This window comes from Canis lupus, chromosome 15 (assembly GCF_003254725.2).
Source record: "Canis lupus dingo isolate Sandy chromosome 15, ASM325472v2, whole genome shotgun sequence".
Taxonomy (NCBI): domain Eukaryota; kingdom Metazoa; phylum Chordata; class Mammalia; order Carnivora; family Canidae; genus Canis; species Canis lupus.
In genome coordinates, this window is record NC_064257.1 from 52,441,098 (window position 1) to 52,461,724 (window position 20,627).

Below are 20,627 nucleotides of genomic sequence, written 5' to 3' on the forward strand. Positions count from 1 at the left end.
AGCATATTAAAGGAAGTAATTAAAAAGGCACCCCACAGTGTTTAGATATACTAGGTCAGCTAAAACAGAGGATTTTTCTATTTTTATGAGCTTTTGTCAAATTTAAAGTATGTTACATTTTAAAACAAAAATTTAAAAGAATTTGTTAGTAGCAATACCACTCTATAAATATATTTTTTTCATGATTCTTTTGTCACTTAAAGATGATTTTTTAAACAAATGGCCTAGATATGCCAATAAAACACCTATTCAATTTGCAAAATAGTAATAAATATCACCAGTATTTTCCAGTTGTGTGTGTGTGCACGTGCATGCACATGCCATATTACATACCAGCCATGTAATAATATTAGTTGTGAAAGACTGTAGAGGTCATCTGGTTCATCACCTTACTTCAGAAAGGGCTGCTCCCATTATTACCCCTGGAACAAGGTTAGCTAATATTTTTCTTATCTCTTGCTCTTCCACTTTGTTTTTCTTCATTGCAGTCTTAATCATAACTATCCTTTTTATAGTGCTCCCTGTTTGCCAAGCACTGCTGCACTTTTCATATACTGATTCCTGTAACCCTTATAGCGATCTCTTAAATATTGCCTCCAAATGCCTTTTCTTTGTTCTCTTCTCACCAAACTCAATTCTGACTTTAGATGGAATCTCCTTTCTTTTTTCTTATATTTTCCTGTCATGCTTCCTTCTTACTCTTTTTCTTTTTCTGCCCTGGTGCCCTATTTGGGTCACTACTTTATCTTCTGCCATTTTTTTCCCTTCCTTCTATCACCTTTTCCCAGCACGGTTACCTTTCCTAAAATCCTTAGCTGGAAGTGTTTGCAGGACTCAGAACTCTCAAGGTGTGCAGAGTGGGTGTTCAGCATTCCCACGCCTGAGCCACTTGTTCCCGTCTCCGTGGGGCAAAAGTCTAATGGGCTTACAGGTAACACTTGCAATGAATGATGTACAGTGCCAGTTTAGGTCCAGACACGGTCAGTCAGATTGCTATGCACATTTGCAATTTTGTGAGAAACAAAAGTCCACCCTCTCTGATGAGTATCTCAAACACTCTTTCCAGCAAAGATCTTTTAGAGTAGTGCTTAAGAAATTTTGAGCTTATGTCAGTCACCTGGAGAACTTGTTAGAACAGCCTGCTAAGTGCACCCCCTTATGCAATGGAAATTGGACATTTGCAATTCTTTTTTTTAATATTTTATTTATTTGAGACAGAAAGAGTGAGAGAAAGCAGAAAGAGGGAGTGTGGCAGGCAGAGAGGGAAGAGCAGGCTCCCCACTGAGCAGAGAGCCAAATGTAGGGCTTCATGTGGGGCTCCATCCCAGGACCTCTGGATCATGACCAGAGCAGAAAGCAGATGCTTAACCAGCTGAGTCACCCAGAATTTGCAATTCTGACTAACTATGCAGATACAGCCTGCCCACAGATCACTGTTTGAGTAGCACTGCTTTGCAGTTCTTTTCATTTTTCTAATCTCTTACTTAAATTATTCTGGCTTCATTTTAAGGCCAAGTACCTGTATCCTTCTTCCTTTGGTAAGGATCTTCAGACAATCCCTATGGAGTGACATTCAGTCATTCGCTTATTTTCATACACATAAATCTCTTCAGCTTCTTTATAAAATCGATGCTGTAAATCTTTTATCGCTATTAATTGTTCTCTTTCATTTATCCTACCAGTTGTCTGCATCATCCTCCAGTTGTAGATATGCAAGTGAACTTGATAATCTATATAGTGTTTGAACTGAAAAGAAACTTGCTTTAGTTAAACTTTGGTATGTGGATTAACTTTTGGTTTCTATGTATTTAATTTATTAATATATATGTAGGGGTGTGTGTGTGTCTGTGTGTGTGTGTGTGTGTGTGTGTGGCACCAATATGTAATGTACTGCGCAAAGTGAACTAGTGTTACAAAAAAATGTGGCATATGGATCTAGCACTCGAGTTGCTTTTAGCTCTTTAGGAGTATAAAGCAAAACAATAATATGACAACAAAAACAAAATCGCAGAGAAGTAGAACTTTATTTTTTTTAATTATTTTTTTAAATTATTTTTTAAAGATTTTATTTATTCATGAGAGACACAGAGAGAGGCAGAGACATAGGCAGAGGAAGAAGCAGACTCCTTGCAGGGAGAAATAGTCTACTCCAGTTCTAAAACTGGAGTAAACATCAAAACATAAATAAACATCAAGCCTTGAATAGCAATACAAAATTGAAACAGCAATTCAAGGGAAAATGGTTGAGTCAATCATGCTTGAGAAAAGAATGACCCTGTTAATAATTGTTCATTTGTATTTCAGTACCTATACATACCTAGTTTCTATCTATGCCATCACTTGAGATATGCCAGCTTTTGTAATCATTGGTATTGTATGCCCTATCCTCAACTACCATTTAAGGCCCTCCAAGACAGAGATGATGTCTCACACCTCTTCATATTACCAGCACTGAATATAGCATAAGTATATGTCCCCAACTTACTATTGACTAAATAAATGAAAGTAAACACAGGCCACACACTGGCTGACACAACCGTGGTCATTGAATCAGTTCTGGGAAGCCTGCCAGGTAATTTCGCATCAGCCATATCAAAGATCCTTGTAGGAGGTAGCATCTAAGCCCAAGTGTGATGTCCTGCATGGAGAAGGACCTCCAGCATACTTTGAGCTATAGAAATTCATTCAATGAGCATTATTTTTAAAAGTCCAACTGACTAACTGAGGGTCTTTCAGCACGTATTAATTCACTTATTCCTCCTCACAACCTAATGATACTGGGCAGGAGGTACAGTACGCAACGAAGAAATAATTTACATAAGGTAACGGTAGTTGACCCAAGATTCAACTAGGCAATGTAGCTCTCAACTCTGTGCTTTTGATGACTACGCCACTTTACCTTACCTCTCAAAGCACTGCCCATCACAATCTATCTCTGCAAGGAGGTGACACCCTCTCTTGCACTCTTTCTTTTGGCAGAGTTGGACATGTTTGCTTCCAAGATGGAACAGGGTATATATGATACATGTGGGTTTGAGGCTTTACCTTGATCTATGTTTAAAGTCATCCAAATTTTAATACTATGAATATCATGAGCTTAGTTTGATGCTGGTTTAAACAGGATATTGGAACTTATATTTTCAAGTCTCTGATAAAATATGTTTATAGTTTCTAGATATTAAGATAAGTATCTTGATTCTTCCTTATCTGGAGTTAAGGTTTTTGTTTTTGTTTTTGTTTTGTAAATAAATTGTTGATCCTATTCATGATCTCCCTCTCTGCAACAAAGTATTCCTCTCTTGCATTATTTCTTTTTCCAGAGTTGGACATTATTGCTTCCAAGATATAATGAGATGTATAGTACATGTGGGCTTGAGGCTTCATCTTCTTCATCTAGCACTAACACACTAAAGTGATTCAACTTGAATATATATGAGTCAATCTTGGCCAACATTTGTCCTTCTTTGAGCTCTTAAAGGACCTCACATTATCCTCTTGTCACTCTCAGCCTTGGATTGTTATGGAAGGCTGGTCTACATCCTGCAGGGCAGAAATATCTATCCAGTAAACCAGGAAGTAGATGAAAGAAGTCTGGGGAGAATTCTGGATCACCTGAAATTTATGAGCAAATTTTTCTTTTTGAATGTAATTGCAGTAATTATAAAAGTGTCATAAATAACGGTTCTTATATAATGTTCAATCTCTTCGTTAAGCCCACATTCTACTTGGTTATATGTAGAAGGAAAAAATGAGTCAAATGTATATTAACAGTCATTAACTTACAAAGGAAATAGTAAGCTAAGGCAGGTTTCCTTATTCAAAATTAATCTTTGCTTGAAAGGATGCATTTAGAAATTGCTCTTAAACATAGATATTATCCATTTGAGTAATAATGAATGTATTTTTTAAAAGATTTTATTTGTTTATTTGAGAGAGTGAATGAGTGTGGGCACAAGCATGCAGGAGTGGGTGGGGTGTGCAGGCAGAGGCAGACAGACAAACAGACTCCCTGCTGAGTGTGGAGCCCTACCTGGCTGGATCCCAGGACCCCAAGATTATGACCTGAGCTGAAGTCAGACACTTAACTGAGGAGCCCCACCCAGGTGCCCCATGAATGTTTTTAATACTATGGAAAATTGGTAACTGAAATTGCACAGTGGAAAAACAAAATCAAAGGCTAGTTGTTTCAATTCCTCAAGGTAAAAAGTCTAAGAGGAAATAATAATCCTCCCTTATACCAGTCTGATGATTAACACAATACATGCAATATTCACAAAATGAATATATGAAGAAAATGAAGAACTGTTTTAAAGAATTGACGATGACGTTGTCTTCTATCAGTCTTAATGCTAGGACAGATGTTGAATGTGTAAATTCTCCTATCAGTGCCTGCACAATCAACCACGATATTTATTCTACATCCATAATAATTTTATTGCTTTTATACATCCTTGCATAATTGCAATTGTATTCATTTTTCCACATTGTTATTCAAGAAATTGGCAAAAACTATTTAAAATATCATAAGGAGGGGGATCCCTGGGTGGCGCAGCGGTTTGGCGCCTGCCTTTGGCCCAGGGCGCGATCCTGGAGACCCGGGATCGAATCCCACGTCAGGCTCCCGGTGCGTGAAGCCTGCTTCTCCCTCTACCTGTGTCTCTGCCTCTCTCTCTCTCTGTGTGACTATCATAAATAAATAAAAAAAAAATTTAAAAAAATATCATAAGGAAAATATTTTGTGACTAGATGAAAGTATCCATACTATATCCAAGCAGTTCAGCCACTTTTATTTTTTCACTTAATTTCCTCATTTCTGCTTCTCCTTTCACGGATACACATCTTGGTCACCCCTGTGACCCTGTCCTGGACAGTGGTGATCTTCTCAGAATGACCTCCATTCATGTGTACGGACACATAAGTATAAATGAAGACACATATATATAAAATAATCTATTAGTACATACTATATGTACTATATATGTATGTATTCATATACATATATATCTTTTTCCCATGCTCTGAGCCCAAAGAACATTGAACAGAACATACAATATATCTGTCTTGTGGTCATTAGTAAATCTTACCAGTAAACACTCTCATGAACCTATCTGTTGAGATATTCTGACTTCAGTGCATATTTTGTGGCATATGGTTTGGTCAACGCTCAAAGGCTAAAGCTTGAAGGCAAAAAAATTTAGGGGGAAAAATAACATCTTGATATCAGCCTCATGATTAATATAATAGGTGCCGTATGTAGACTTCTTGCTGTCTACTATCAATTTTGCATCCTGGCAAACGGTTTTGAATTTTAAGGCTGATAGCAGTATGCCAGTGCTAGTGCTGATGCTATAGCAAAGAAACTGGAAGGATGTTTCTGTACATTAAAATGCACGTTTGACCCTGACATAAGTTTTCTTCAACTAATTGTCAATTAAACAGTGGGGAAAAAATAAATAAATAAACACTGGGGAAAGTCAACTTAGGATTTGATGGGAGCCCATTGCTGATATGAAGGGCATCATCATTACCACTGCTGACACTTGGGAGGGCAGACCAGTAACTGTTAAGGACCGTGCCCGGAGGAAACTATGGCTAGAGTCTAATCAGAGCTTTAGGAAGAGGGATTGCTAACACAGCCTGGCCATGCTTGTTCATAAGGACCATATTGTATCTATCCAATAAGATGTTCTTCACTTAAAGCTGCTATGGTCGAGGACATGCTTTTTACCTTTCACCCATGATGCATATGTGTATTTAAAATGCCTTCTGGGCTGCCTGAGTGGCTCTGTGGTTGAGCATCTGCCTTTGGCTCAGGGCATGATCCCGTGTCCGGGGATCGAGTCCCACCTCGGGCTTCCTTGCATGGAGCCTGCTTCTCCCTTTGCCCCTCTCTCTCTCTCTCTCTCTCTCTCTCTGTCTCTCATGAATAAATACATAAAATCTTAAAAAAAAAAAAAAGAAAACTAAAAATAAATAAAATGCCTTCCAATTCTACAAGGACCCCTATGGGGTTAGATTAGGGGTATCAGGATAAACTTATGGTTTTTAATGTATATAGACAGACATGGAAATAAATATAGATTACAACATATGTGGATATATATACATATATGTATATATATATAATTATTTTTTTCTGTCAGCTGAGAGGGCCTAGAAGCAATAGTAATGAATAGACCAAGTATCCAGATTTTTATTTCTAAATATTTTACACTAGGAGAAACAATGGCTGTATGGATAAATGGCTGATTGAGGATTGGGGTAGGAAAGAAAAATATAAGCTTGGAATATCTTGTGGTGGCAGAAAGTGGAGAAATGCTCAAAGAATAAGAGACAAATCCAGAATACACAGGCCAGTCTGAAGGAGCTCCCACAAGGCAAACTTGGTAATGATGGTAATAATTTGGTGATGATAATAATTTGAACATCAAAATAAATAACACGAATGGATTGTAATCCACTGGATAAAATAAGAATACAATGAAACCCAAAATAATATTAACAAGTAGGGGAGAATGGAAAGTTTTTCCTTATGATAGAAATCTAATATCTTACTATAGAAAAGATGATGAAAACAGGAAAATTACCACTTGGTAGTATTTTGAATTTCTGGACCCAATTTCAATGGCACAAGATTGGAGTATGGTTTTCTCTTAACACTAAACAATTCTTTGGGCACCAACTCCAAATGGTAATATCCTACAATTCAACTCAATTCTGACACTGTCTACCTAGAGCTCGCAAACCAGGACACAACCTGGAGCTAGATATAGGCTATGGGCTCAGTTCTCCACCAGCACTTCAGATGCTCCTCTAAAGCGTAGGTTGTTACCTATACTTCTGACTGATTGACTGTAAACCAGAGAGTCCCATAATTCCCTCCTTGGGTTTGCTTAATTTGCTAGAGTGGCTCACAGAACTCAGGAAACCCATTTATTCACTAGATTACCTATTTATTGTAAAAAGGATACAGCTCAACAATAGCCAGATGAAAGAGATGCATAGGGCAAGGTAGGTGGGAAGACACTGGAGCTTCTGTGCTGCTTCCAGGCATGGCAGTGTCACTGCATCTCCATGTGTTCACCAACTTGGAAGCTCTAGGAACCCTGTCCTGTGGAGGTTTTATGGGGTGTCCTTACATAGCATAGTTGATTAAGTTATTGGCCACTGGTGACTGATCTAACTTCCAGCCCCTCCCTCCTCAGTGAAGGTCAGTGGGGGATGGGACTGGAAATGCCAACCTTCTAATTACCTGGTTGTTCCACTGGTGACCACCCCCATCCTTAAGTGATCTAGGGGCATTGCAGAAGTCACCTCATTCACATAACAAAAGACACCTTTATTCTTCTCATCACTTAAGAAATTGCAAAGGTTTCAGGAGTTTCGTGTTAGAAATGGGAGAAAGACCAAATACATTTCTTATCATAAATCACAGCATCACAGGCCATGATCCTAGTAAGAACCGATTCAGGCAAGAATCATCAATGGATACTAAGACTGTGGTAGAAAGTTAGATATTACTGGAACATATCAATAGTCTCCACGGAGCAGTTAGCATCACTAGCATCAGTGCCTTGCAGGTTGAGACCACCAGGAGCGCACCTGTAGTTGAACGAGTTGGGATTATTAATCACGGCAGTAAGGAAGAGTGCACACAGTGGGAAAGCATGGGGCGGATCGGTGGGAGGCTGTTAGGTAACTGCGGAGGGGTAAAGAAAGTGGTTCTGAGTTGGAAGTCGTCAGGAAAAGTGGGTAATCCTGTCATTGCGTGTCTCCGGAAATCTTATGCGGAAGGAAGGAAGAGTAGACTAAAGCAAGAGCTGTAATTGGCAAAGCAGCCACAGGCGTATATATCAGCCAAGAGAAAGGGAGTCTTGGCCATTTTTGCAATGATGACAGTGTTCATTGTTTTGTCTGTGTTCAGACATGATAATGGAGGGGGTCTTGTCACAAGGTCACAGAGTAGCCTTGACGAATATTGATGTTTTGTGAAACAGATTATGTTCAACATAGGAACACCAGGGCCCAGCTCTGAGTGCTAGGGCATCTCCTAGCAACACTCCAAGCACTAGCAAGTGGCATTCTCAGACGCCAGATGTCAGGGACTGCTTTTCTCTTTTTCACTAGTAACCCATTAACCAGAATCAACCAAATCAACATCACGCGCCTACTGATATGAAAAGGAAAACATTACTCTTGTGGTATTTCTGCCAAAAATGCATACCCTGAGCCCAATCAAGAGGAATATCAAACACAGATTGGTGGATATGCTGCAGAAGAGTGGGATTGCATTCATGGGCCTCAAAAATGTCAGTGTTGTGAAAGAAAGAGATTGAAATTGTTCTAGATTAAAGGAGATGAGCCAACTGTAACAACTGACTGCAACCTAAGAATTGGAATTTTCTTTTGCTATAGCAGACATTACTAGGCTAACTGGAAAATCCTAAATAAATCTGTAGTTTAGATCATTGTAGCAATGTTAATTTTCCAATTTTGATAATGATACTATGATATTTAAGAGAATGTCTTTACTTTCAGGAAACACATTGAAGGATTTAGGGGTGAAGGGGCATCATATCTACAACTTACACTCAATCAATTCAGAAAAAAAATGTATATATGTATAAACATGAGTGTGTGTGTGTGTGTGTGTGTGTGTGTGTGCGTGTACACAGAGAAAGGATAAAGCAAAATTTGGAAAATCTGGGTGAATACATGGAAGTTCTTTACATAATTTTTGCAACTCTTTGTAATTATACCAAAAGTTAAAAGAAAAAAATGCCTTTCTCTTGCCATTTACAAGTCCTTTTCTTTTTTGAGTAAAGGTTATCTTGGGTGAGGATGAACTCAGCATTGGTGTTTCACTCACTACATTTCTTTTTTTTAAGACAGAGAAAGAGAGAGAGCATGACTGGGGGAGGGCAGAGAGACTATTAAGCAGGCTCCATGCCCAGTGCAGAGCCTGGTGCCTGGCTTGATCTTCAAACCCTGAAATCATGACGTAAGCTGTACTCAGGAGTCTGCCATTTAACCGACTGAGCCATCCAGGCACCCCTCACTCACTGCCTTCTTGAGTAAAACATCTATTTATATGTGTATTTACATCTAAATCTCCTTAATTTTTATGGCTAATATTTTAAGGCTGGTATGGGGTTTCCTTGGGGGGTAGCTACTTCCTTTAGCAGCCCTTATATTTGGTAAAAATTTATCATAATTCATCTTCGTTTAAAAATTCTTTACATATGGATTGCTAGGAACATATATATATATTGAGCTTTGTTTTGAAAAGTTCTCTTGGTGGTGGAAGCACTGCCTCACTGAGGAGTGATCCACAGGCGAGCGCCTAAACATTGAATGTTTTCCCTTTGGTGTCCTTTCCACGGGTTGACATTAGCCTGCATCAACACCATTCTATAAAACATAACGTATGAACTAATACCACAGAACTTTCTGAATGAGGAAGAAAATAGGAGGGAAGTCTCTTTGGAGAACTTGGTGCAAAACAGTTATCTTCATTATAAATGTTGCTTAGAAAACTTGTGTCTCAAGATTCAAGAAAACCGTTCATATATGATTTAATCTTGAAGCTAAAGAATGTTCAGTATTCTATAGATTAAGGAAAGACATTATTTGAGGTAAAGAAAGTTACTCTGCGTTATCATTGTCCAGAACCAGCTGAAGCCACCCACGTACAATGGAACTGGGTTGAAATATGCCTGGATCGTCCTAAGAAGGAACTAAAGTCAGTAACTTGAGCTCACTCCAGTGTATCATTTAGTCTTAAAATTTACCTATCACTTTGAAACTTTGCTATATTTAGATCTTCTTAATGATAATTGACAACTAGTGGTAGCTATGTGATTTTTGATAAAAGTATTGTTACAAAATTTTGTGTAGTAGTGGAAGCTTCTCGTAAGTTCTCACGTATATACTTTACCATGAAGACTCCATTATGAACTTCGCTCAGCCCCATTACCTTTTGTCAATGACCTGGGTTTAGCAGAATTATAAAAAAGAAGATCTTCAGTAAAGGTGGTTCTCAAGGTGTGAGGGCCACTTGCCTGAAGATCACCTGGAGTGCTTGTTAGAATGAAGATTCCTGCCTCCACCTCAGACCTGTTCAGTTGGAGGCTCTTGATGGGAGGCTCTGTGAAGCAATTCTTAGGTATCTAACGTGGGAAAAACATTCCCAGTAAGACTTGCCTGAAATGAAATTTGTAACAGTGGATGTACTTTATAGCCTTTTATATCTCTTTCATATTTCTCACCGCATCACATGGTTAATGTCTCAAACATGAGAAACCACAGAAATGATCTTATTCCATCTATTTTAGAAGGTTAGAAGTACATAAATTATCCTAAATTCAGCTTCTCTGTAGTTCTGCTGTCTTTTAAGATTTTATTTATTTATTCATGAGAGACACAGAAAGAGAGGCAGAGACACAGGCAGAAGGAGAAGCAGGCTCCCTGTCTCGATCCCAGGACCCTGGGATCACGCCCTGAACCGAAGGCACTCAACCACTGAGCCACCCAGGCGTCCCTGTAGTTCTGCTGTTTTTCAATCCATCATTTGAATTATCCGAAGCCCATGAAGTCATTCTGAACTTTGGTCATTGGTTAAAGGAAGGGATTGTAGAGCTGCTAAAAACAACTCACATCTTCAGCTGTGCTTCTTGTCTAAGCCAACAACCTACATTATGCTGAAATTCAGATTGTTGTAAACATATGGCAAGTCCTTAACAGAAAGAAAATCTATCAAAAATTAAACTCATGGGGCACCTGGGTGGCTCAGTCGGTTAGGCATCTGCCTCCGGCTTAGGTCATGATCCTGGGGCCCTGGCATCAAGTCCTGCATCAGGCTCCCTGGTCAGTGGGGAGTCTGTTTCTCCCTCTGCCTCTGCTCCTGCCCCCCTCATGCACTCTCTCACACTCTGCATTCTCTCTCTCAAATAAACAAAATCTTTTTTAAAAACTAAACTCATTTTTCCTCCCATAAACCTCTACCTATGCCTCCCTTCCTCCTCCTCTTACTGTTGGTCCAGTTGCCCCAGTAAGGGAACTGCAGAATCATGCCTGGACTCACCTTATTCCTTTATCTCTAGAAGAAGCTTTGCCCCTCCATCTCATCCCCCCCGACCCCCACCTTATTCTAGCTCTCTCACCTGCCCAGCTGCATGGCCTTCCAGCTGGTCTCTGCTTCCAGTTTTTCTCCCTTCTCCCCTCAATCCGTTCGCCACCCTGCCTTCAGAGTCACCTTGGAGCACACGGTTCACCTCCCTGGAAGCCTGCGATGGCTCTCTGCTGCCTCCTCAGTAGAGCCTGAAGTCCCTGCAGGGCATGGGAGGCCTTCGCAACCGGCCCCCACAGGCTGCCAGCTGGAGCTCTCACCTCTACTCAGAGACACATCCACCTTGTGTGCTGCAAAATACACCAAACACTTTTTGAAATCCTGCCTTTATTCATGCTGTGCCCTTGCCTGGCCCCTTGGCACCAGTTCTGTCCACCTGTGTGCCTGGCAAACTCTGACTTCTCGGGGTACTTAGGTGCCACCCCTTCCCTCACTTTTCTTGCCCCAATTAAAAAATGATTGCTCCCTCAGAAGTATGCCAACACCTTTAGTGCCTGCTGCTGTTCAGCACATCACACTGAATTATGGAAATTTTATTTGGGTCTGTCTCCTCCCCACCTAATGACTCCGTGTTTCATTAGGAAGGGGAGTGAATCTCATTTCTTGTTGTATTTCTGGGCGCCCACACAGAACTTGAGGTTCACCTGGAGATCCATCACATTTGTTGAAGTGGACTAGAGATTAGAACTCTCCCATCCCCGTTTCTAGAATTTCCTACTACCCTATGGATCCTCGCTGACTCTTGCAAATTTCTATGAGTGCTATGGGCAGTCAATAGACTGTTAAAGTTTAATTTATAAATTAGGCATAGTAGGAGATTAACCGTAATTACTAATCATAGACCAATTATAGCAACAAGAAACTAACAAAAGTTACGTGACTGTGGTCTCTCTCAGAATTTCCTACTGTACTGTACTCCCCCTTCTTGTGATGATGTGAGATGATCGTGCCTACACGATGAGATGCAGTGAGGTGAATGACGTAGGCTTTGTATAGTAGTGTTAGGCTACTATTAACCTTCTGAGGATATGTCAGAAGGAGGGCCATCTGCTTCCAGACTGTGGTTAACCAGAAATAACCAAAACCAAGTGAAGCAAAACTCAGATGGGGGCGTGGGGGTTGGCACTGTATAAGAAAATCTGGTCCCTTTCATCTAAAGTAAAAATAAAGGCTGGAAGAGCCATTGTTTAAGGAAAACAGAGAATTCAGACTGTCATCTTGTATTTGACTTGGCAGTGAGGCACGCAGGATGACTGTCTCTAGCTGTTGCTCGATTGAATTCCAGAAAGTTCAGGAGGTGAAGAGATGATGAGAGTCTTCAACAGGAAGTAATGGATACTGTCACACCTACTGTAGGAGGACTGACAGGACACGGAGAGTGGAACCAATTTACTTAAGATCACAAAGTAGGTTGTGACAATATTTTGGGTGATACTGGGCTGAATGTAGGAATTCTACTACCAACATCAAGGATGTCTAAATTCGGGCCTTTGGGCCCGGCACCAACATCACCCTATAATGGCTTCCCCATTGGTACGGCCTGCTGACTCTGGCCTGGCACCCTGAGCTTCACAGCATGGCTGGTTTGGTTACTTACTCTTCTGTGGGAGGCAGGTCACTAGTAAAAGAGACAAGTGATCTCATGGGCCATTCTCATGCTGACTGTAAGCCTGCATTCCCAGATTCCAGAATGCATTTAGGATTCCGATTTTCTGGATGCCATCTGATCCACAAAGATTAGAGCCAGTGGGGATGGTGCCCTTAGAAGATATCACAGAGAAATATCTGAACCCTCCCTTTAAGACTAGCAACTTCTAGAATTAAGTAAGAGAGATAAAAGAATGACAGATTAGAAAAGAAAAAATGTAATATATGTAAGTGTTAACACATGAAATAGTTTTGACCAAAGGGCAAATATCCTGTTTTATTCTTTTTGAAAGTTAAACTAATTGAACATTAAACTTACAGTGATTTCTGATTTCAACCTCTAGTGGATGAAAACAATTACACAGATTTTTAATTCATCTTTAAAGAAAAAGTTATTGAATTTATTTTCTGTGTTAATTCTGTGTGATCCAAGCTCAGCTCCACTTACATGCTTTTTTCTTTTTTAAGTAATCTCCGCACTCAACATAAGGCTTGAACTCACAACCCAGAGATGGAGAGTCACAGCTCTACTGACTAAGCCAGCCAGGAGCCCCCTATTCATATGCATTCCATGTACAGAATGGGCAAAAATAGAAGGCAAGTAATTCAACTTAATGGGAAGTCACTGTAGAGGGCAACCAGGATAAAAATAAGTGAACTTAATTAAAACAGGAAGGTTTGTGCCTGTAGAGAAGAACACAAGCAGCCTAGTTCTTAAAGAGAAATCTGTCCACGTGGACTTTTTCCAGTTAAGAAACTCGAGATAATTTAAAATCAAATTTCCCCTTTTCATAGGTGCTTGAGCTGTTTAGGTATGAGTCAGCTTTAGCTGAACCACGCTGAATTTTGTTTTAGCATGGGGTGGGTTAAGAGTAAACGTAATTACAAAACTACCAGAATGATGCGCTTATTACTTCCCTTCAAATTCAGTTTAGAAATCAAAGAGATAATAATTTCTCTTCAAGAACATATCAATACTAGATATTGCTACAAAATATTTATGAAACAGGGTGTTTATACCATTTAAAGTTTCTATGTGATCTCTGTAAGTTGGCTAATTGAATTTAAATTAAAAAATAATAAAAGTTTCTATTAAAAAATAATAAAAGTTTCTATATGATCAAACATATGTAATCAAAGGAGCCACTGATTGATTGCCAGCACCAACTGCTACCAAACTTTTGCCCCGTCTCTCCTGCCCTTCTTACGGAATTACTGTTTCACTGGAGTGTGAGTGATTTCTCTCACCTTTTTTTTTTTTTTTAATTCAGTGAGGCACTGCATTGTTGAAAGCAGTTATTGTGAATCCTATTTAGATTTTCTAAGACTGGACAGTGATTTATCTTCTTTTTCTGGTAATTACTCTCTGTGAAAATTCACCAGAACAACAGCTAAGACTCTCTGCCGGGCCTGAATAATCTGATTTTCATAAACTCCAGGACCATTCACACCTCCACCTTGGAGGGTTTAGAGAGTATGTCATTCTAATCCAGCTCAAGAAGCTTTACACATGAGGTCTTCTAGGCCCCAGGAGTCTGTGAGATCTCACACACCATCAGCTAGGAGGATCTAAAGCTAAACCTGATATTAGGAAAATTCTGCAGTTACCTGTCATTATATCCTTCGAATGTCTGTGCATTTACAAAGAATTTTTGAAATATTAATAACATGGCATTTATCAGTGTTCCTAGTTGTTAGCATTACTGCTGATTGCCAATACTGTCCTGTTGGGTTGATGACAGTACCTCATTTCTCCGTTTATTTTGTATATGAATACAGTGGAGGTGTATTGCCTTTCAAATATGCAGCCAAAGGCTATTGTATTTGCTTTTTTATTTTTATTTTATTTTTATTTATTTTATTTTTTAAAATTTTTTATTGGAGTTCAATTTGCCAACATATAGAATAACACCCAGTGCTCATCCCAAGTGCCCCCTCAGTGCCCATCACCCAGTCACCCCAATCCCCCGCCCACTTCCCCTTCTATCACCCTTTGTTCATTTCCCAGAGTTAGGTGTCTCTCATGTTTTGTCTCCCTCACTGATATTTTCACTCATTTTCTCTCCTTTCCTTTTATTCCCTTGGACTAATTTTTATATTCCTCAAATGAATGAGACCATATAATGTTTGTCCTTTCCTGCTTGTATTTCACTCAGCACAATACCCTCCAGGTCCCTCCACGTCGAAGCAAATATTGGGTATTTGTCGTTTCTAATGGCTGAGTCATATTCCATTGTATACATAAACCACATCTTCTTTATCCACTCATCTTTTGTTGGACACCGAGGCTCCTTCCACAGTTTGGCTATTGTGGACATTGCTGCTAGAAACATCGGGGTGCAGGTGTCTCAGTCATTCACTGCATCTGTATCTTTGGGGTAAATCCCCAGCAGTGCAATTGCTGGGTCGTAGGGCAGGTCTATTTTTAACTCTTTGAGGAACCTCCACGCAGTTTTCCAGAGTGGCTGCACCAGTTCACATTCCCACCAACAGTGCAGGAGGGTTCCCCTTTCTCCACATCCTCTCCAACATTTGTTGTTTCCTGCCTTGTTAATTTGCCCCATTCTCACCGGTGTGAGGTGGTATCTCATTGTGGTTTTGATTTGTATTTCCCTGATGGCAAGTGATGCAGAACATTTTCTCATGTGCATGTTGGCCATGTCTATGTCTTCCTCTGTGAGATTTCTGTTCATGTCTTTTGCCCATTTCATGATTGGATTGTTTGTTTCTTTGCTGTTGAGTTTAATAAGTTCTTTATAGATCTTGGAAACTAGCCCTTTATCTGATACGTCATTTGCAAATATCTTCTCCCATCCTGTAGGTTGTCTTTTAGTTTTGTTGACTGTTTCTTTTGCTGTGCAGAACCTTCTTATCTTGATGAAGTCCCAATAGTTCATTTTTGCTTTTGTTTCTTTTGCCTTCGTGGATGTATCTTGCAAGAAGTTGCTGTGGCCGAGTTCAAAAAGGGTGTTGCCTGTGTTCTCCTCTAGAATTTTGATGGAATCTTGTCTCACATTTAGATCTTTCATCCATTTTGAGTTTATCTTTGCGTATGGTGTAAGATAATGGCCTAGTTTCATTTTTCTGCATGTGGATTTCAAATTTTCCCAGCACCATTTATTGAAGACTTTTTTCCAGTGGATAGTCTTTCCTGCCTTGTCAAATATTAGTTGACCATAGAGTTGAGGGTCCACTTCTGGATTCTCTATTCTATTCCATTGATCTATGTGTCTGTTTTTGTGCCAGTACCACGCTGTCTTGATGACCACAGCTTTGCAGTACAACTTGAAATCTGGCATTGTGATGCCCCCAGCTATGGTTTTCCTTTTTAATATTCCCCTGGCTATTCGGGGTCTTTTCTGATTCCACACAAATCTTAAGATGATTTGTTCCAACTCTCTGAAGAAAGTCCACGGTATTTTGATAGGGATTGCATTAAATGTGTAAATTGCCCTGGGTAGCATTGACATTTTCACAATATTAATTGTTCCAATCCATGGGCATGGAGTATTTTTCCATCTCTTTGTGTCTTCCTCAATTTCTTTCAGAAGTGTTCCGTAGTTTTTAGAGTATAGATCCTTTACCTCTTTGGTTTGGTTTATTCCTAGGTATCTTATGCCTTTGGGTGCATAACTCTTTGCATACATAACTCATGTATAACCCATGTAAATGGGATTGACTCCTTAATTTCTCTTTCTTCAGTCTCATTGTTAGTGTATAGAAATGCCACTGACTTCTGGGCATTGATTTTGTATCCTGCCACACTGCCGAATTGCTGTATGATGTATTTGCTTTTTTAAACAAATCTGGGCCACCGAATGTTCATATTTACTATAGCCTCACAATGCTAAGTTGAAATCAAAAGGAAGCAAGATGAAGTTAGTGAGACGTCACACGACTCGCCATTTATTATTGGTGTTTTGAAATGAAATGTGCTTTCCCTATCATGGGGCATCTCAAACATTTGCAGTCTTCCTTGGTATTATGTCATTGTATCATTTCAAACATAGACATTTGGGGGGGTTTTAAAAAATAATTTATGTATTCATGAGAGATACAGAGAGAGAGAGAGAGAGAGAGAGAGAGGCAGAGACACAGGCAGAGGGAGAAGCAGGCTCCATGCAGGGAGCCTGACATGGGACCCGATCCCAGGACCCTGGGATCACGCCCTGAGCTGAAGGCAGTTGCTCAATCACTGAGCCACCCAGGCGTCCCCATTTGGGGGTTTTGTATGTTTTGAGAGGCATCTTCAAACAAGACTGGCCTTTACCTCCGTTTTTATGAATTATAAACAAATTCATTGGTGGTGAGCAGCTGCAGGGCAGAGCTCTAGGGAAGCTTCTGAATCTCCTGTGTGATCCTCCCCATGCCCGCTGTCTGCTGACTGGCCCGTGGGGTGGCACTCAACGCCAGAACACGTCCATGCCTACTTTCCGCTCACCCTTGTGGCTCTGGGCCCAGCCATGAGGAGGGGTCTATGAGTAAAAGCATATCCTCTGTGTGCACCGCAGATTTGATTGTATTTAATCTCCCAAGCATCCCTTTGCAATATCATTCTCATTTTAGAAAGATGACTTTGAGGCTCAGAGGTGACAAAGTGACTCGTCTGAGTTCATGTAGCTGTAAATGGTACCACAAGGCCTTAAACTCCGGATTTTTGCCTCCATCCTCTATGTCACAGCTTCCTCAACCTGTGGTTCATTTACATGAAGCTATATTTGTGGTCATGATTCTTCATATGAAACGTACATTGTTTTTGCTCAATGTTCTTATTTTATGGTTCGCAAAAGAAACAAAGAAACAACAACAAAAAACCCTAAATCCTGTCTGGCTGAAACTGCAGTATTTAATCTTCCTAAAGACAATAAGCAGGACTGGGGCCCTCATAATAAGGTGCTAGCCAACCAGGAAGGAAGCTGGGGAAGGAAGCCTTCCTCGCAGCAAGTAATTGATTCCTAACACTCTAGGTAGCAGCGATCTTGGAGGCTCCAGGGAAAGGTACCTGCTCTTTCTCCTCCGCCCCCAGGGGAAAGTGCACAAAGCCTTTAGTCTCCCCACTCCCTTAGAATTAGCCAGTTAGGGGCCCTGTGTGTCCAGGGAGCCAGACCTGAACATATGTAAATGAACCGAAGGCAGGAGGATGGCTCAGAAGAAAAACAGGTGTTAAGATTATGATTTGCGAGGCCTGAGCGGCTGCCTTCGGCTCAGGGAGTGGTCCCGGGTTCCGGGATCGAGTCCCACATCAGGCCCCTTGTGGGGCACCTGCTTCTCCCTCTGCCTGTGTCTCTGCCTCTCTCTCCCTCTATCTCATGAATAAATAAATAAAATCTTAAAAAAAAAAAAAAAAAGTGGGCGGCCCAGGCGGCTCATCGGTTTAGCACTGCCTTCAGCCCAGGGCGTGATCCTGCAGACCCAGGATCCAGTCCCATGTGGGGCTCCCTGCATGGAGCCTGCTTCTCCCTCTACCTATGTCTCTGCCTCTCTCTCTCTCTGTGTGTGTCTCTCATGAATAAATTAAAAAATATTTTTAAAAAAGATTATCATGATTTATGTGCTCCCAAGTTTAATAATCTTAAAAATCTAAGAATGACAAAATAACCCTAAAGGAGGGCAGTTAATTTTAAAACACAAAGTTTAGGAAACCAAATTTATCAGGCTTAGAAGCCAGACGGGAAGAAGGTATGAGAGGTAAGAAGTCTGGGAAAACCTAGGTTCTGCTTCTGAGCCTGTGCCCTGGGGCAAGACACCGAGCACAGAGGTCTAAGGAGGGTGTGGGACCACAAGGCCACCGAGTGCTGGGGCCTTCCTGGGGAGGGAATGCTACTAACCAGCATCTTAATCAGACCTTCCTCGCCTTTGCAGGAAGATAACTGATGCTAAAAATTAGACTCCCGTGGCACTAGAGAAGCAGGGAAATGAAGTCTAAGTGAAAGAGGAAAGGCGGGGGATCTAAGTTGAGGGTTAGGCATTTCATGGAACTTCCAGGACAAGCACAGCAGCTGACATATAGCGGTATTTAATAAATGAACGGATGACAGGTGGGTGGACTGATGGAAGGTCAGTCCTTCCCCAGGGTGATGGACCCGGGGGCAGAGAAACCAGTGGTTGAGTCCTGATCCACACCAACACAGTGATGGAGGCGAAACTATAAGCCTCAACTTCTTCCTGTGTAAAAGGGGAAATGACACTTCACAGGGCAATGAGGGTTAAGTGAGAAAATGCTTTGTTCAGAGCCTAACTATGGAAGCACACAATCTGGTGATCACATCCTCCACTCTGAAGACTTCACTGAGGCACAGGGGGGCTCCAGAGGCGAGAAGTATGCCGGGAGAAAACTTGTTCGATTTTCCAGATTTCTGCTGGACGCTGCACCTCGTCTCTGAGAGCAGGCCCTCTTTCTCCTGGGACCCATGATGAGCTCAAGATGAAGCCCAGAAGTTAGGCGGGCTCTCTGCGCCCCAATTTCAGCCTCCTCTGCACAGAAACCCTGTGCAGCTGGGAGAAATGGACCCAGACTGGAGAACCGCAGGTGGGGATGCTGTCACTGTGGGATGGGAGGGTAGGGGAAGAGGTGACCTGGGTGCGAGTCCCGGGACCTTTCAGGGAAGTCTGGGTGTTGACCTGGAAAGCCTCAGCTCTTTTAGGATCCCCAGGCCACACCTGGCCACCCATTTGTGTGCCTCTGAGGCATTTGCACAGGGAGGTTTGAAGACAGCTGACTTTCATACAGTCTGGAAAACAAGAGGTCTTTCTGGCAACCCAGGAGGATTCTCCTGGTGTAGGAGGGAGAGATTTCTTTTTTTTTGGAAGGAGAGATTTCTAATGTCAGATTTCTCCGGGAACATCTAACAGCCCCCCCGCCCCCCCCAGTTTAGCTAAAATTGATGCAGACGGGAAAGTATCAGTGTGCGTGTGCCCGCTAGCGTGAACCCTTAGGGAGTGTGCCTGGAGGGAGCAACGGGAGCAGCGGCCCTCTCTCAGGTGGGGTTTCTGGGCACATCGGTGGGGTTTCTGGGGCTCCTGGGCACATCAGGTGGGGTTTCTGGGGCTCCTGGGCACATCGGTTGGGCCCACAAGAGCTCATTCGAGGACGCAGCAAATTTCCTTTTCTTTTTTTTTTTTTTTTCTAATTGAGAAGCAGCCAATCGTCCCCAGCCACTCCCCGCCGAAGGTTTGAGGAGACAGACTTCAAACACAGGACAAACGGAAACGTCCTCCAGCCTCGTCTGGGTTCCCCGAGGCCGGATTTCCGCAGGCGGGGCGGGGCGGGGCGGGGCGGGGCGCGCGGGGCGGGACCCCGCGTGGGGTGCGGCCCTCGCGGCCGGGCTGGGCGCCCCGGGGTGCTGGCGCGCCGCGGGGGCCCCGTGCTCTCCTCGCTTCGGTCTCCGCAGGGCCCCCGGGCGGGGGGGAGGAGGGAGACGGTCGTAGGCGTTAATAAGCCGAAGGAGTGACCACCGGAGACGGAAATCGCTAATTACTAGGTCCTCTCTGATCTCCCCGAGCCGTTTGGCTCCCGACCCGGGGGGGTCCCGGCGTCTACGCCGCGGGAGGACTGTGCCGGGCTCGCGTGGCCGGAGCCGTAGGGCCGGGCGCCGGGTCTGCGGTTTCACGTGCGCGCGGAGGTCTGGATCGCGCTTTCATTCATTCATTCATTCATTCATTCATTCATTCATGATAGAGAGGCAGAGACCCAGGCAGAGGGAGAAACAGGCTCCACGCACGGAGCCCGACGCGGGTCTCGATCCCGGGACTCCAGGATCGCGCCCTGGGCCGAAGGCGGCGCTAACCGCTGAGCCACCTGGGATCCCCTGGATCGCGCTTTTAAACGTGTCCGCCGACTCCCCGGGTTTTC

At 42.2% G+C, this 20,627-nt stretch overlaps 1 protein-coding gene across 1 annotated transcript in view; it reads left to right on the top strand.

The window, feature by feature from the left end:
* LRAT (lecithin retinol acyltransferase) overlaps positions 1-20,627 on the top strand; it is a 48,364-nt gene that overhangs the window by 17,329 nt on the left and 10,408 nt on the right. The window lies entirely within an intron of this gene.